The 19,421-nt window shown below is 47.0% G+C and overlaps 1 long non-coding RNA gene across 1 annotated transcript in view; it reads right to left on the bottom strand.

The window, feature by feature from the left end:
* Positions 1 to 15,322: 15,322 nt before the first annotated feature.
* LOC138285293 (uncharacterized) overlaps positions 15,323 to 19,421 on the bottom strand; it is a 38,808-nt gene continuing 34,709 nt past the window's right edge. Inside the window, exon 3 of the long non-coding RNA XR_011201565.1 lies at positions 15,323 to 16,223. This is a non-coding gene — a long non-coding RNA (uncharacterized lncRNA). The remainder of the gene's footprint in view (positions 16,224 to 19,421) is intronic.

The raw sequence follows: 19,421 nt of genomic DNA, 5'->3' as shown, positions 1-19,421 counted from the left end.
CACACCTTTTGTACTTTCGAGACAGACTGCCACCCTTTCTACTTTGTATGAAGAACAACCCATCAAGAAACCCAGTCAAACACCTAGTGGAATGTAAGTTTTTACTGCAATTCTTGTCCCCCACTTCTCTTTTTATTCATACCCCGTGTTTAGGACTTGTTCTGAGTGTTTTTGTCTAATTCCTGCTTAACGTCCCTCTGCTGTGTCAAACTAAAATGAATAATTTCTCCTTAGAGGATTTTCCTGCTCTTAAACTCTAATTCCACAAACCAAATCCATAAATTATTGTCATCAACTCAACATTTAATCTGATGTCTAGTTGGTTAAATGGCACACTTTCAAATATTGGTAGTAAATTAGCAATAAAACATTACCGATCAATGTGGATCTAGTTCTCAAACCTGCAAATATTTGCACATTTCTCATATCAGTTTGCAATATGCAGTATGTCCAGGCACTAAACTGCTGCTCATGGCACAGTTGTTGTAATACATATCCCTCAGACACTACTTCACCATTGTCCTTCATCAGATTCACTCCTCTGCTACCCACGCTACTTCGAGGGAAATCTGTGTTTTTATCCTTTTTAACCCCTAGAAAAATGTCCTCTTCCTCTGCATTTCAGAAATACTGGTAAAATGGCAAGGCATTTTATCTATGGTCCTGTAAACTCTAATCCCACAACTAAAACACACACAGCATTCTTTCCTCATGGTTGCTACTCTTCCCCTTTTCATTCTTGTTTTATGAACCCCATATCTTTTCAATTTAAGCTTTACTTTACTTACGCTCTCTTGCACAAGTGTCTCCCCCCATAGTGACAATTCTTTTATCCCAGGTGTAATGCCTTCTTCTTGGCATGAAATTTCTAGTGTACTTTCCAGTGTAAAACTTTAGCCAAAAACAAGTTCTCCTCCATCATTTTTTGTTTGTTCTTTAGACCAAATAGTCCCTTAACATCTATTCATAGAAAACCAGAAAGCCACACATTAAAGCCAATGGTCATAAGACTACTGCATATGAATAACCGGTCCTGAGGCTGTGTGGCTTTGTCACTCAGGATGGCGGATCACAATTAGTGGAGCTCTGGGGCAAAATGCAGTGAAATCCACAATAATCCTGCACATCTGAGGCTCTTTCCTTGCTAACCGAGGTGACCACTATGATGATGGACACAGGCCTCAGGAAGAGCTGGCTAGGAGTGTGGGGTCACAACAGGAATTTCTCCATGACACAAATATGCCTTGGGCCACACTCCAGATTGCAGCTCCCATGCAACCTGTTACTGCTTCCTGGCTGAGGAAACGCACCTGCATGAGAATCTAGCCTCACCTTAGTACAGCCTACAATGGTGAGAGCTCTGATGCCACTACCCCTGGTCCCCAGCTCTCCCAAACCCCGCTGATCCGCTACGACCCCACCACCCTCCTCGCCCTCAACCCAAGACGCTCCAACACCTGCTTCCAAGCTCACCCCAAACGCACCCATGGACCCTTCGCCTGCAACTCCTGCAAACACCTCTTCCACCACGCAACTACCACGACCACAAGCCCACGCGCCATCAACCACCTCAAGTGCATCCTGGTCAACGCTCGATCCGTCCACAAGCACGCCGTTGAACTCTGGGACCTCCTGGACTCCACAGCACCGGACGTCGCCTTCATCACGGAGACCTGGATGAACGCCTCCTCTGCTCCAGACATCGCCGCCGCCATCCCCAAAGGCTACAAGATCTCCAAAAAAGACCGCACCAACCAAGTAGGAGGAGGTATCGCCATCGTCTTCAAAGACTCCATCAGCGTCACCACCTCCACCGAAGACACCCCTCTCGCCGCTGAACACCTGCATTTTCAGATTCGCACCGACCCGAGGACCACCCTCAGAGGATCCCTCATCTACCGTCCTCCCGGACCGCGCGCCCCCTTCAGCGACGCCATAGCCGACTTCATCTCCCCGCACGCCCTCGCCTCACCGGACTACATCCTCCTAGGCGACCTCAACTTCCATCTGGAACAAAACAACGACCCCAACACCACCACCCTGCTCGACAACCTCGCCAACCTCGGCCTCAAACAACTGGTGAACACCGCCACCCACATCGCCGGACACACGCTTGACCCTATCTTCTCCGCCAGCAAACACGTCTTCTTCAGCCACACCTCCACTCTACACTGGACCGACCACAGCTGTGTCCACTTCACATTCCGACGCGAGACCCGCCACCTCCGCACTCAACCCATCCCTCGTCGACAGTGGAACAAGATCCCCGAAGAGCAACTCTTCTCAGCACTTGCCGCCAACCAACCCACCCTCACCACCGACCCCAACGACGCAGCCCTCAGCCTCACAAACTGGATCTCCAACTGCGCAGACAACCTTGCTCCCCCCAAACGCACGCATCGACAGACCAACACCAAAAAACCTCTCTGGTTCTCTGACACCCTCAAAGAATCAAAGAAAACATGTTGCGCCCTCGAGAAGGCCTGGCGCAAGGACCACACCGCTGACAACATGACCGCCCTCAAGAACGCTACCCGCGAACACCACCGCCTGATCCGCGCTGCTAAAAAGAACTTTTTCACCGACAGACTGGACAAAAACAGCCACAACAGCAGAGAACTCTTCAGCATCGTCAAGGAGTTCTCCAACCCCAACGCCAACGCCAACGCCGTCACGCCCTCACAGGATTTGTGCGAATCCCTCGCCACTTTCTTCCATCGCAAGATCAGCGACCTCCACGACAGCTTCGGACACCAGACCCAACATAACACCACCGAACCCGCACCCCCGGCCATTACCCTCAACAACTGGACCCACATCAACACTGAAGAAACCAAATCCATCATGAACTCTATCCACTCCGGTGCCCCTTCGGACCCCTGCCCTCACTTCATCTTTAACAAAGCCGACTACATCATCGCCCGCACCTCCAGACCGTCATCAACTCTTCTTTTCTTCTGCTACCTTCCCCGAATGCTGGAAACACGCCGAAGTCAACGCCCTACTAAAGAAACCTACTGCTGACCCGAGCGACCTGAAAAACTTCCGCCCCATCTCTCTTCTGCCTTTCCCAGCCAAGGTAATAGAGAAGACCGTCAACAAACAGCTGACCACCTTCCTGGAAAACAACAACCTGCTTGACCCTTCACAAACCGGATTCCGAACCAACCACAGCACGGAAACCGCCCTCATCTCAGTCACTGATGACATCAGAACCCTGATGGACAACGGTGAAACAGTCACCCTCATTCTCCTCGACCTCTCGGCTGCCTTCGACACCGTCTGTCACCGCACCCTAATCACCCGCCTCCGCTCCACCGGGATCCAAGGCCAGGCCCTGGACTGGATCGCCTCCTTCCTCTCAAACCATTCCCAAAGAGTTTACCTCCCTCCGTTTCGCTCAGAACCCACCGAGATCATCTGCAGCGTACCTCAAGGCTCATCGCTCAGCCCGACACTCTTCAATGTCTACAAGCACGATATCATCATCACCTCCTACGCCGACGACACCCAACTTATACTCTCCCTCACCAAGGACCCCGCCAGCGCCAAGACCAACCTATAAGAGGGTATGAAGGACGTCGCAGATTGGATGAGGCTCAGCCGCCTAAAGCTGAACTCTGAAAAAACGGAAGTCCTCATCCTCGGCAACACCCCGTCCGCCTGGGACGACTCCTGGTGGCCCACGGCCCTCTGCACCGCACCGACCCCCCAGACCACGCCCGCAACCTCGGCTTCATCTTGGACCCTCTTCTCACCATGACCAAGCAAGTCAACGCCGTGTCCTCCGCCTGCTTCCTCACCCTCCGCATGCTCCGCAAGATCTTCTGCTGGATCCCCGCCGACACTAGAAAAACCGTGACCCACGCCCTCGTCACGAGCCGCCTGGACTACGGCAACACCCTCTACGCCGGGACCACAGCCAAACTCCAAAATCGCCTGCAACGCATTCAAAACGCATCGGCACGCCTCATCCTCGACGTACCCCGCAACAGCCACATCTCCGCACACCTGAGACACCTGCATTGGCTCCCAGTCAGCAAAAGGATCACCTTTAGACTTCTCACCCACGCACACAAAGCCCTCCACAACAAGGGACCGGAATACCTCAACCGACGCCTCAGCTTCTACGTCCCCACCCGCCTCCTCCATTCCTCTGGTCTCGCACTCGCTGCCGTCCCTCGCATCCGCCGCTCCACGGCGGGTGGGAGATCTTTTTCCTTCCTGGCAGCCAAGACCTGGAACTCCCTCCCCACCAGCCTCAGGACCACCCAGGACCACCCCGCTTTCCGGAGACTCCTAAAAACCTGGCTATTCAAGCAGCAGTAACCCCCCCTTTCCCCTAGCGCCTTGAGACCCGCACGGGTGAGTAGCGCGCTTTATAAATGTTAATGATTTGATTTGATTTGATTTGATGTAGTACCACCGCGGCTGTCGTGGGTGAGCAGGGTCGGTGTCGGAAACCTGGAGACGGCAGTCCTGGGGGACAGACTGGTGCCTGTGGCATAAATTAGCCTGCAGGGACCCCCAGCGGATGTGACGCAGCCTGCTACCACCTGTAAGACAACCTAAGAGCCCAGGACAGTGGGCCCAGCTGCGAAACTGGCTGCCCTGATGGTCAACAAGATGGCAGTGAGAGGAGGAGCGACCCCCGTTGAATGAGTCTGTGGTGCCCCTGGACTGATATAGGTGGAGGTGTGGAACGCTTGAGCCTCTGCTGGTTCCCACAGACTTTGTTTTCCCCTGCCTGAAGTACAGTCTCTTGGGGGCCTGCTGACATCTGGCCCAGAGGGCCCAGGAAGGCATAGTTGGTCACGGAGAGGGCCGTACGGACTCACACTGGGACGGCGATGAATGTGTAAGTGACCCGCCATGTCTGAAAGCCAGAGACTGGGGTAAGCCGAAAGGGTAAAACCCTGTGACCTGCTGTCACCCTCTATTTCCGACTTGCACACAGACTGTGAACCCCAGGGGTTGCAGCACATGCGGGGGCGCAGAGATGATTGCACTGTAAGTGTCTTGTACTGTGGGTGCCCCTGTGCGGTGGAGGAACTGACACCGTGTGGTCTGGCCTCACCGTCAGATGCCAGCAGACTGAGTTAAGCCAAAGCCACTGATCCACAGACCACTATACCCCCTGCCTTCCCCCCATCATCTGCCCGAATCCCCCAGGACCAATCAGAGACCTGATTGTAATTTGGGGACACTTTTAGGGGTGACACCACAGGCTATTGCCACCAAGGGGCATGCCGCATTGTGAGGTGACCCCCTCACCACACATCCTGCTGGCAATTCCAGGGGGTAGCCAGCCAGGCAGAGGTGGAGTAACACTTCTACAACCCTGCACGCTCTTTACCCCCTTTCTACCCACATTGACTGAATGCCTCATGGATTAGCATGAAACTGGCCACCAACTGTGAAGACAAATGTGTGCATCTGACTAGCCCCACCTGGAACACAATGGTTATACACCCCAATCACCTGCCGTAGACAGCAGCGCTCTTTTTCAGCAACAAGAAAATACACTCCATCCTGCAGATTCTGCATTTGATCTCTGTGATGCACAGCATGCCTATAACTCCCACCCCTTTGTTTGTCATCTCCCTGGGCCCAAAGGCACTCACCTGCATAAGGGTGGACAACTGCTTGACCATTTTCCACCTGTCCTTTCAATGCAGGTCTCATTGTCAGCACCCTCACTCCAAGATGGGCTGTCAAAAACCGACGAGGCGGCCGTCTCGGCCACCATAACCTTCTTTCATGTCTATGGAACAGATTGAGTCAGGAAGCATGCAACCCACCCAAAACCCCAGGAGTCCTGAGACAACTAGACATGATACTGCAAGCAAGAGAGACCACCAAATTGTAAGTGGAAACTAAGATTGAAGAGTTCTGCAAGGAGTTCGGCCTCCTCTGAGATGACCAAGGAAGCTGGCCTCTAGGGTAACACAGACAGAACGCTCAATGGAAGACATAAAACACCAACTGGAAGACCAGAGGAAATGCACCTTTTATCTCGCTGAAAGGGCAAAATGACTCAATCAATCAATCAATTAGGCACTTTTATAGCGCAGCTATGGGATCTCAAGGCGCTGGGATCTCAAGGCGCTGTTGTGGACATGCTGTTCACTCAAAGAGCCAGGTCTTGAGGTCCTTCCTGAACTGCTTTAGCAAGGCGGACTGTCTGAGGTTGAGCGGAAGCATGTTCCATTTCTGGGCTGCAAGGTAGGAGAAGGATCTCCCTCCAGCTGTGCTTGTAAATGATGTCTTTGTTGATCAGGAGCCAGTGAGGGGTCTATGAGGTGGGAAGAGATGTGGCTATGACGGAGGATGTGAAAGATGAGTCTGGTGGCTGCGTTCTGGATTCTGTGTAGTCTTGTTTGAAGCTCCTTAGTAATGCCAGCATAGAGTGTGTTGCTGTAGTTCATATTCCTGCTGACAAGCGCGTGGGTGCCCGTCCTTCTTGCATCAGTGGGTATCCACTTGAATATCTTCCGAAGGAGGTGTTTTGCAAGGCTTCTCCACTATAAAGACAGGGATGCCATCCTGCAAGCAGCTCGGCAAGCAACCTCATTAGCAGTAGAAAACATTAATATCTTTGTGTTTACAAATTTTACATTAATGATGTAGGGGCAGCACACTTCCTTCTTTAGCATGAAATGTCCGCTGCCGGACCTCCACCTTCAGTACTCACTGCTGTATCTGGCAAAGTTGAGGATCATCCACAGCCACTGCACAGAAGCCTCTTCAGCTTGGGACTTGGCTGAACACCAAACTGACAGCGGCACCTGCCCTGGATGGATGCAAAAGACACACCTCACAATAAACCGAGATGTGGCTGCAAAGACTGTCGCACCACTGAGCCTCTTGAGAACCCTATGGTGCCTTCTCAACAGGAGCTGAGAAAGGAGCAACAGTCGACCACGGTCAGGGCATTAGCATTCTGCCAATCCTCACCCCTGTCAGACTCCAACATTAATTCTGCTGTTGGATGACAACTCCCCCAGCCCCTAAGTTGACTCACTTCCCCAGGGTCACCCCGCAAACAGCCGACGACCTGCTCTGATGCCTTTTCCACCCATGGTGAATAGCAATGGACATGGTGACCTGACCACAATGAACACTGACCAGGAGTCACTTCCCACTGAACGCTGGGGCACCACTACCTCTGTTAGTTCTACCCACCCGCGGCCAAGCAAGACATTTGATCAACAGTACCCCATCACACGGCTCACCAGCTATTTACACTAAACCAGGACTCCCATGAACATGGAGTCCCTCCCACCGGTCTTTTCCACTTAGGTCAGTGCTCGACACAACCCCCTAATCTACAGCTTATCTTCTTGGGTTCTGCTTGGACATGCAGCCAGTTGCTGCAGGCTCCTGGAACTGTTCCAGTTTGTTCATACACTAATGCAGTTACTCCCCTTACAGCCCGAGCATCCCAAGGCCCACGCCCAGATATGTGGGATGGAAGGAGGTGGCAGTGGGTGGGCCACACAGTGGCATGCAGCTGGAGCTCACCTAAATGCATCCCTACTGCATGACACACTGCCTACAGACTAGAAGGCATATTTATGAGCTTCTTCTGCTGCTGTTGCATCACTTGCAAATCATAAATATAAGGCCACACAAAACTATTTGAGTGGCTATCAATGGCCTTGTAGTATGTTGGAAGGCAAGGCAGCGCAAATTGCTGCACTGCCCTACTCTGCATTAGGGAAGTGATCCATGGGCATTGCAGTGGGTGTTACCATGCAACACTGTCATAAATAGAGCTGAAAGTTTACCGGACCAAGGTCGGATCTATCACTCCGGAGGGCTGGAAGGATTTTATGGGTTGAAGAGGAGAATAATACCTCCCAAAGGTATACTGGGGATATTCACTACCTATTTCAAACACTATCAATATTAGAGTGTCCCTAAACCTTATGAAAGGTCATGTTATCGACCATAACACAGGAATAGCCTCAGTTGTCCCTACTCAGAAAAACATATTTTTCTTTTTTAGTGACTCTTACCTACTCTAGTAGTAGCATGCTTCATCATTGGGTCCACCCTAGCTCGTAAAGGCTATGGTGGGCTCAACTGACTTGCGGGAACACTTATGAAGATCCTACCTGAGGTCCAAAGATAAAAATATCTTATATGAGTTATAGGGTCATAGGATCATAAAAACCTTGAGTACCCCTTATTTTTTCTGGTTTTAATCAGACTTACTTTCACTCTGAATAAAGGGATACCTTTAGTTAGCAAACAGTCGCTGTGTTGCCTCAGACTGCGATACAGAGGCGTGTCATAGGAGTTATGGTGAGTGTTCCCTCGTAACACCCATAACATCTGACACATTCTCAGATTTACAAGATTTCATAAACCTGGGAATGCATCAAAAGCCTACACTTCCCCAGGGGAGGTGTAAGAGAGGAGGGACAAGGAGAAATAACTTTATTTCTCCTCGTTTTTCCTTTTTCTATGTATGCTGCATTCCAGCGCAGGGGGAAAGGACAGGAATGCACAGTATCTCATAGATATGGCACTGTCCATTCCTTTCAACATAGAGCAGCGCAGCAAGAATCCTTTAGGCGCTGCCCTGCAATAAAACCTTGTAAATGAGGCCCCCAACAGTTTAACTCCCTTGTGGGCTTAGCCCTGATCTATACAGATAGCACAATATATCCTGTGACCCTATTTGAGACCTACCTCATCACTGTGATACCTAGATCCAAAACCAGTCATGTACTACAGTGTAGGACAGGAATTGTGATCCAATAAAATATAACCATTTCATAACAGTTGTTTTATTGTATGGATATGTAAACATGACAAAATATATTTTTTAAACTCAATAAAAAGAGTTTAAAAAAATACGAATCAACAGGTCCCCAGCAGTTTTGCTCCACTTAAGACAGACTTTTCAACTGTCATGTCCACTATCAGGGCTCATATCAGGGTACACACTGAATGTGGCACATGTGGCCAACCACGCTGCCTGGCAGGAAGTGTTTCTCAAGACCTCCAGTACCTTCCTTGATCTTCTCTCACACAATCACTGTGGGACACGTAACAGCTAAAAATTGTGTTCCCTCTCCTCATTCTACCCAGTTGTGTGAGCATCACTAAAGTAAATGCCTTCATTTTCTCTAGTGGTCTCTCCTCCAAATACAATAGAAGTCTTCCAGGTGAGTTTTGTTCCTTCTTATGCTGCTCTCCTCCAACATGAAGTCTGTTAGAATATACAGAACAAGGGAAACCTGAAAATTACTCTGAACCTTGGATATAGCTATAGCAAAATGGACAGTAGTCCCTAGTATCGAAGAAGGCAATGATTGCAAACACATGGGGACTGATTTAAAACTTGGGGGAGGGGAATGCTCCATCACAGACATGATGGATATCCCACCCACCGCATTACGATGCAATTATATTCTATAGAGATCATAATATTGCGGTCAGTATATCCGTCATGTTTGTGATGGAGTATTCCATCCGCCAAGTTGTAAATCAGGCCCTTGGTTTGTTTAAATATAAGAGAAATTTCGAAAATTGACGCTTTTTAAAAAAGCAGCGATGCAGTGGGTGCTAGTGCTAAACATGCTCTGTGCTCTCTTATAAATTATCTCTTATTTATGCCTCTAATTTTCACTTCTTCAGTGCTTTGATTAGATCTACATACACCTAAAGTTCTGAAGATGATCCCAGCATTCCTGCAGGGATTGAAGTGTTGTTGACTTTATTCATGGACTTACTGCATTTTGTTCACTACATTGGAAGGCTGTGTTGTTCTTGTTTCCTTGGTACACACGTTGATCACTTTTTATCACTTTTGTGTATCACTTATAGGAGAGCACCAGGCACGTTAGGCACTAGCACCTCTCGTCGTTGCTTTTATGAAAGTCAAAATTTTCACACTTTGTCCTGCATGTAAATAAGGTATTTTGTAGCAGTCATTGCTTTATTTGATATTAGGGATCACTGTCCATTTTTCTATAACATGGTGACACCTCTTCTTCCTGCGTTCCGCCTCCCCTCCTCCCTGTCCTCCTATGTCCTCACTCATGCATGTTGCCATTCATGGGCCTTAAAGTAAGAGCAAGCATAGGGGTATTGTTAGGGAAAGATTAAGATTGCTGTAAGGTTTAGAGTAAGAATTATGGTATGAGATTAGCATTAAAATTAGTGTAAAAGACATAATCAGAACTCAGAACTCTGTCCTAGGGGAAGTGGACAAGAAGATGATTTCCCACACCCCATGTGGTGATGCCTTGGGCTGAGATGATTCTGTGATGCGTTAGTGCCTGCCTTATTGAATAAGGGAGACCACATAGATTGAGGTCATACTCATGATACTATGAATCTGGAACGACAGTCCACCATCAGGAAGTGTCAAGGCACTATGCAAGCTGCAGCTAATGATTTGTTGAAGAAACTTCACTAAACTATGGGATAGAAGCAAGATTCAGACCTTCACTATATGGTATTCAAATATGGATTAGTATCAGCTGGGGACAAATATGTTTATTGTTAGAAATGGGGTCTCAAATTGGCAGTGGTTTGCAACTTGTCCAAGTAGGGACCCTCACTGTAGTCAGGGTAAGAAAGTCACACACCTAAGGTAACCCCTGCTCACCCCTTGGTAGCTGTCACAAGCAGTTAGGCTTATCTCAGAGGCAATGTGTTAACTATTTGTACACACACACACACACACAGTAATGGAGTGAAAACACCACAAAAGTACTCCACACCAGTTTAGAGAAATAGCCAATATTCATCTAAATATAACAAGACCAAAACAACAAACATCCAACATACACAAGCAAAGATATGAATTTTTAAACATTAAGGCCCTTATTATAACATTGGCGGAAAAAACGCCTATCGCCGCAGCGATGGCCGCCAAAAGACCATCGCTGCAGCTACCAGCCATCCGCCATATCATGACCACAGCTGGATTTCCACCACAAGAAGGGCGGAAATCTGGCTGTGGCCATACTGGCGGATGGCGTTAAGTTGGCGCTGCTACCATCAGCAGCACCACGCCAGTAGACCACCGGCAGCCGTATTATGAGAAATAATACGGCCAGGCGTAGTTCTGCTGGCGGGTGCTGCTGGTGGTAGCAGCGCCCCATCCCATCTCCTGCCAGAAGACCCCCTGGATCCAGGTAAGTCGGGTCTCCGACAGGGGAGAGGGGTGAGATGTGTTGGGTGTGTGGGGGTCTGTGCATGTATGTGTGTGCATGGAAGTGTGAGCGCGTGTATGTTGAGAAATCGTAATGCGTGTATGTTTGGAAGTGTTTGCGGATGTGTGTGTGATTGGATGTATGTATGTATGTATGTGTGAATGGGTGTGTATATGTGTGTATGTGTGTGTGAAGGAGGTGTGGATGTAGGGGGGACTATGAGGGTTTGGAGAGGTAGGGGTTTGGGGGGGTCTTTGTAGAGGTGGGGGCCCCCTCCTTCCCTGTCACTGATATGACCTACCGCCATGGTTTTCGTGGCATTACGAACTCCACAAAAACCATGGCGGTAGGCGGGGTCATAATCATGCAGGTGGCACAATGGCGGCCGCCGGGCTGGAGATGGTTATTTACTGCAAGGCAGAGGAGGTGAGATGTTGGTTCCTTACAGTTGCAGACTAGGTGATGCAGCATTGGTAGCGAGGCGTTAGTTCCTTACGATCCGGCGGGGTCAATGAATCCAGCACGTCAAGTTGTGCTGCATCGACTTAGCGGTGTTGCGATCACACCAAAGGGCGACAGGTGCTGCAGCAGAGTTCAAGTCAGGTGTCCCACACGTCGGGGACACAGCACTCAGGACTCACTCTGTGGTGAGACTTGAGAGGTGCTGCAGTGGCGTAGGGCCTGTGGTGTAGGTTGCAGTTGTTGCACTCAGTGAGGACCACATCTCCTGGTGCAGGCAGCGGCGCAGAATCAGACAGCAGCGCCAGTTCCAGATTAGCTCCAGAGTAGATGCACTTAGGAGCATATTTATACTCTGTTTGCACCTAATTTGCATCATTTTTATTACTCTAATTCGGTGCAAAACTAACTCCATATTTATACTTTGGCTCTAGACCCGTCTAGTGCCAAATTTATGGAGTTAAAGTCATTTTTTGGAAGTGGAAACCTACCTTGCTTTAACAAGATGCAAGGTAGGCGTTCCCGTGCAAAAAATTACTCTATGGCCTTAATGTCATATTTAAACTCCCGTGTACAGGAGGGAGGAGGGGTCAAAAATGGTGCATAGCTTGCTTTACCCTATTTTTTAATGCCTGGGTCAGAGCAGGTGTTAGGGGACCTGTGGGCCTATTTCCATGGTGGAACACCATGGAATAAGCCCACAGGTGCCCTCCCCAGGCCCCATGGACACCCACCCACACCAGAGGGACTGTGGAGGATGGGGGACCCCATCCCAGGTAAGTACAGGTAAGTATTGCATTTTATTTTTTAAAGTGCCCTGACATGGGGTCCCCTACATGGCACTGGGTGCAATGGCTATGCCCATGGGACGCTGGTCCCCTGTGCTGGCCATTGGGGTGGTGGCATGGCTCCTGTCTTTTCTAAGACAGGAGTCATGTGGTATGGATGGTTTTGGTGTCAGAAAATGACTCTAGACAGGTTAGAGTAATTTTTTTTTTACTCTTGCCTAACGTAATTTTTTTGGTGCAAAACCCCCTCCTTCCATAGCGCCAGCCCGACCGACTAATGTAATTTTTTTTTATGCTAGCCCACCCTTTGCACCGGCTTGCACCATTCCATAAATATGGTGCCTGGCTGGTGCACAGAAATGGTGCAAGCCGGTGCTAAACGTTTTAGTGCAAAACTGCGTTAGCCAATTAGGGCCTTGGTTTCTTCTTGGTTTCACCAGAACTCACTTCCAAGGGCTCAGGAATTGGATTTGGTACCTCTTGGCAAGTCAGGACTCTCAGAAAAAAGCCCAGGTGCTGGCAGATTGAGTCTTTCATATCCCCGGGACTTCTAACAGGAGGCAGACTCCGTTCAAGCGTTTGGAGAACCATGGGAAGCAGGATTTAGAATGCAAAGTCCCGTCTTTTCACTCCCTGGGCAGAAGTAGCACCATCAGGCCAGCACCGCAAAGCAACAAGCAGAGTGGCAGGTCCTCCTCATGCATCCTGCACTTCTCCCTGGCAGAATATCCTCAGTCCAGAAGTGTTCTGAAGTTGTGGGGTCAGCAGTCCAATACTTATGCTGATTTCTGTCTTTGAAGAAGGCAAAATTCAAAGGAAAATCTTTGTAGTGCACAAGACCCTGCCTCTCCATGTCACACCCCCCCCCCACACACACACACTCTAGGGGGTAGGAGACTGCATTGTGTGAGGACAGGCACCACCCTATTAAAGTGCATGTGTCAGCTCCTTCCACCACTCTAGCCCAGCAAAGCCCATTAGGATATGCAGAACACACCTCAGCTCCTAAATGTGACTGTCTAGAGCAGTGGTCTCCAAACTTTTTAATGCCGCACCCCCCCAGTTGAAAAATTACAATTATTAGGCCCCCCTCAGAATTTTTCACAATGGTTTAATAAAAATGGCAGTGTTTAAATATGTCTAAACCTATTTAAGCATTGCAGTTCAGTACTGTTACCTTTTTAAAAATGCAATAACAAGCTTCTGCTTAAAACAAAGGCATTTTATCTGCATAATACTTTTTTTGGCCAGTGTCTGGCGCCCCCCTGGGATCACTTGACGCCCCCCTAGGGGGGCCCGCCCCCCAGTTTGATGACCTCTGGTCTAGAGTGAATTCACAAACAGCCCAACTGTCAGTCTGGCCCAGATGTGTATTCAGCAGCCAGGCAGAGGCACAGAATGGTTAAGAAAAATGCCCACTTTCTAAAAGTAATATTTTAAAACTTACAATCTAAAAACCAACTTTACCCAAAGGTGTATTTTTAAATGGTGAGTTCAGAGACCCCATACCTCTATCTGCTTCCAATGGGAAATTGCACTTAAAGTGTATTTTGGGGGAATCCCCATGTTATCCAATGGGAGAGATAGGCCTTGCAATAGTGAAAAACAAATTTAGCAGTATTTCACTATCAGGACATGTAAAACACATCAGTACATGGCCTACCTTTTCAATGGACTGCACCTTGTCCATGGGGCTGCCTTGGTACTACCTTTGGGGTGATTTACACGTAATAAAAGGGAAGGCTTGGTCCTGGCAAGTGGATACACTTGCCAGGTCGAACTAGCAGTACAAAACTACACACACAGACACTGCAGTGGCAGGCCTGAGACGTGTTTACAGGGCTACTCATGTGGGTGGCACAATCAGTGCTGCAGGCTTACTAGTAACATTTCATTACAGGCCCTGGACACAAATAGTGCACTTTACTAGGGACTTAATATAGCCTTAGAACCCACCGCAGTGGGCTCTACCGGCCATTAAAGGCCCGCTCCCGCGTTAAAGGCCCGAGCCGAAGGCGAGGGCCTTTAACAAGGGAGAGGGCTTTTAATGGCCGGTAGAGCCCGCTACGGCGGGTTCTAAGGCTATTAGAATATTCTTCCACTCGGGGGCAGAATGCTCTATTAAATAAAACAAATTCCTCATGAAGCCCAAGGGGATTAAAATCCCCTCGGGGTTCGTGAGGCTTTGTTCACTGCTGTTGCTGTGAACAAAGAGAACATTGGAATGTTGGCTCCGGGCTTGTACCGGCTAGTAAAAGCCCGGAGCACTCCATTGTCTGCAATGGAGATCCGAACATTCCAGTGTTCTAATAGTAAATAAAATATGCCAACCATGGAGAAACCAATCACCAATCCGATTTAGATAGAGAGCAGTTCCACTTTAGCACTGGACCATGGTCATCCTGTAGAAGTGGTTATCTATAATGTACTGGAGAGTTAACAAATTATTGAGAATAGATATCACTTATCCACCATATTAAAACTGAGGTCCTGTTAAGGAAAACGGGGCAAAGGGAAGATAGCGTTTGTTGCAAAACCCATAATCATGTTTATAGAAAATATGCTCACACTTTCTTTTCATGCTATGTTGTATAATTTTCATATCTTACATCAAAAATAATAGTTAAAAATGGTGATGTTAATATTTATGTTAAGTATAAGACTTAATTTTAGGTGTATGGTAGGGGTTAGGGTTACAGTAGTAGTGCAGGTTAAAATAAGGGTTGAAGTCATTCAAAATACAAGATTTTATTTCAAATTGATTTAGACCTCGACTGAGGGTGACAATCTACCAAATCAATACATAATTAAAAAAACAGAAGAATGATATTGGAATTCATTTGCCAGTAGAATGTAAGCAAAATTATTTTTCAACATATTTGTTAAAAAAAACCTCTTAAAATGTAACTAACTTAAAATAAACTTGGTCAATCCAAGGGCACACTAACAACTGAATCATTTCGTAAAGCGTATCAATTTTAACAATGAATAAGTACATTATTTTAAAACTGTTATCTCGACTCCCTTGGCGCTGGACACACATGCAAAACATGGAACAATTTCTGAGATCCTACGTGGCAAATATTACAAAGAGGGAGTCTAAGGAGTTATATTTCCATCTCTCAGCCAACGATTTTAGAAGAAGATTCCCTGTGCAAAGAATAAAAAATAAACGCCTAACAGTATGTGACATTCGAAAGGAAAGATAAGCTTGCCCCTAAAAAAAAATATGTAGAAGCATATATTTTGTACATTTTCTTCTTACTACAATGTTCCACATCTGTATAAAACTTAACCGGGGGAGTCTGTGTTTTAAGAAATCGTCGAAGATGCCCTGGAGTCCATAATCTAAGAAGCTCCATGTTACAATGAAATCGCTCCTAAAGATGGACCCAGTGCGTGTTGTAGCTTTAATCCCTACCGAATAATGATTAAGTCATATTTTTATCATTGTTGTATTCTTTATTAGGGTTCATGAAAACTGACAACCCACTGTAAAATAAAAAGCGTATACAGGTTTTGACCATTTTCTATATATGTCTTGATTTTATTTCTACATTATAACCTACTCAACGTTCCCATGTAACCCCAACATTCATTGAAAAACGGTCAATAAGATGAAGATTGCCATATATTGCACTCTGAAAATATTTCAAGCATTGCAGTCTCTGACTTAACTGGCAGATTTCAAGTTATTTATCCTCCGATTTCTCCCAGAGTCCTTCAAATCGCTATGTAGGGTGTTGTACCTTGATTTGAACCCTTGCAAACCGCAGTGGCTGGCTGGTTTGTCCTCGACCTATGTGAAAATGAAGAATGCTATTAGAGCAGCCATTAGTCAATGGATTTCTACGATTTACAATTTAAGCAAAGTGAGTGGTAAGAGAGAAAGTGAAATGTATGTAATTTAAAAACACTTTAAAATCTCAAAGTCATAATTTACACCCACTCCAACCTAAGAAAGTAATGGACTCCCCTGTTCACACTCTCCTGCATTTTTTGTCTTTTCCTGGTTTTAAAGCGTCTTAAAGTTGCTTATGATAACCACAGCCCCCAAATGTTTCAGGATCCAAACCAAAAAATGCCTCTCACAGAATCTGTACCAGTCTTTGACGTTTTGTGTAACCCTCTTGCGAAAAAAGAAGACATTCAAGGGCAGAACCACGGTATCTTTAGGAAAATAAACCATTTTAAGATAATTTGCATTCAGAACCTCATACAGTAAAAACCAAGTCTCTTTTTAAACACGTGGGATATTTCATGAAAAATAAAGCTATCGATTTACATTTTCCTCGGTCCCCGCGACCTGACTCGACGGTCTCATTCGTTTTCTGTCTGACTTAATCTGCTGAATAGATTTTCAGTTTTCTAGCTGTGCCTCTGGTTTCATTTTCTGAGAAAGAAATGCAAGGCACACGGCTCTGCTGTCTGGTAACCATGGGAACCGGATCCCATTATCCTTCCTTGTCATCCATCAAGAAGGAATTGCACTTGACAGAGCAAAATGCCTGTAGTTGGCAGCATAGAAACAGTGCTCTCTTCTCCCCAGTATGCAAATACTTTAATATCTGTTTAGTGTATAATGCCTATGTATCACATTTATTAGACAGAACTGTATTAATGATTGACAATTATGAAACATACCTCCGTGTACACACAGACTTGTGTGTGTATGTGTGTATATATATTTTAACTGAAAAAGCTTACTTATGGTGGAGTTGAGATTGTGTTTGAAGCAATAATGCATATACGTTTTCCACCTTAAGAGGTTTGCAATTTAGGGACATATTTATGCTCTGTTTGCACTGAATTAGCATAATTTTTTTTAACTCTAATTCGGTGCAAAACTAACTCCATTTATACTTTGGCCTTAGACCCATCTAGCACCAAATTTATGGAGTTACAGTCATTTTTTGGATGTAGAAACCTACCTTGTCTTAATGAGATGCAAGGTAGGCGTTCCTGTGCAAAAAATGACTCTATGGCCTTAACGCCATTTTTATACTCCCGTGCAAAATTGGTGCACGGGAGGGAGGAGGGGTCAAAAAATTGTGCAAAGCTTGCTTTGCCCTATTTTTTAACACCTGGGTCAGGGCAGGCATTAGGGGACCTGTGGGCATATTTCCATGGTGGAACACACCCACAGGTGCCCTCCCCAGGCCACAGGGACACCCCCACTCACACCAGAGGGACTGTGGAGGATCGGGGACCCAATCCCAGGTAAGTACAGGTGGGTATTTAATTTAATTTTTTTAAGTGCCATAGAGGGCCCTGAAATGGACCCCCATACATGGCACAGGGTGCAATGGCCATGCCCAGGGGACCCTTGTCCCCTGTGCTGGCCATTGGGGTGATGGGCATGACTCCTGCCTTTTTTAAGGCAGGAGTCACGTGGTATGGTAGGTTTAGCGCCATAAAATAACACTAATCTGATTAGAGTCTTTTTATTTTTTTACTCTAACCTGCCTAACGTCATTTTTTGGTGCAAAACCCCCTTCTTTCATACTGCCAGCTCCACCCGACTAACATCATTTTTATTGATGCTAGCCTACCCTTTGTACCGGCTTGCACCATTCTATAAATATGGCGTCTGGCTGGTGCACAGAAATGGTGCAAGCCGGTGCTAAACCTTTTGGTGCAAAACTGCGTTAGTGCGGTTTTGCACCAAAAAGTATAAATGATGGCCTTAGTGTCAAATAATTACTTATAAGGAATGTCACATAGTGGATGTTATAACCCAAAATCTCAAAACCCCTGAAATTCATTAGTTAAAGTAGATACACAACCTTGAGCCCAAGCCCCCTCCCTGCTTTTAAGTTCTTCATGACATCACAGGTGATTGTGGTAATACCTACTACAAGGCATGGACAGCCACCATTTGTTGTTGTGCATAATGATGTAGAAACCTACCTTGTCTTAATGAGATGCAAGGTAGGCGTTCCTGTGCAAAAAATGACTCTATGGCCTTAACGACATTTTTATACTCCTGTGCAAAATTGGGGCACGGGAGGGAGGAGGGGTCAAAAAATTGTGCAAAGCTTGCTTTGCCCTATTTTTTAACACCTGGGTCAGGGCAGGCATTAGGGGACCTGTGGGCATATTTCCATGGTGGAACACCATGGAATAAGCCCACAGGTGCCCTCCCCAGGCCACAGGGACACCCCCACTCACACCAGAGGGACTGTGGAGGATCGGGGACCCAATCCCAGGTAAGTACAGGTGGGTATTTAATTTAATTTTTTAAAGTGCCATAGAGGGCCCTGAAATGGACCCCCATACATGGCACAGGGTGCAATGGCCATGCCCAGGGGACCCTTGTCCCCTGTGCTGGCCATTGGGGTGATGGGAATGACTCCTGCCTTTTCTAAGGCAGGAGTCATGTGGTATGGTAGGTTTAGCGCCATAAAATAACACTAATCTGATTAGAGTCTTTTTATTTTTTTACTCTAACCTGCCTAACGTCATTTTTTGGTGCAAAATCCCCTTCTTCCATACTGCCAGCTCCACCCGACTAACATCATTTTTATTGATGCTAGCCTACCCTTTGTACCGGCTTGCACCATTCTATAAATATGGCGCCTGGCTGGTGCACAGAAATGGTGCAAGCCGGTGCTAAACCTTTTGGTGCAAAACTGCGTTAGTGCGGTTTTGCACCAAAAAGTATAAATGATGGCCTTAGTGTCAAATAATTACTTATAAGGAATGTCACATAGTGGATGTTATAACCCAAAATCTCAAAACCCCTGAAATTCATTAGTTAAAGTAGATACACAACCTTGAGCCCAAGCCCCCTCCCTGCTTTTAAGTTCTTCATGACATCACAGGTGATTGTGGTAATACCTACTACAAGGCATGGACAGCCACCATTTGTTGTTGTGCATAATGACCTAGGACACAGTCAACAGCCTTGCTCTGTAGTGCACGACTCTTAGCCATTTCATCTGCATAGTACAGGGCTTTGCTACAGACCAGCTATCACAAAGTGGCCATACACTAC

This window comes from Pleurodeles waltl, chromosome 3_1 (genome assembly GCF_031143425.1).
Source record: "Pleurodeles waltl isolate 20211129_DDA chromosome 3_1, aPleWal1.hap1.20221129, whole genome shotgun sequence".
Classification (NCBI taxonomy): domain Eukaryota; kingdom Metazoa; phylum Chordata; class Amphibia; order Caudata; family Salamandridae; genus Pleurodeles; species Pleurodeles waltl.
Note: the sequence above shows the minus strand (reverse complement) of the source record. Positions and strands in the feature narration are given on the sequence as shown.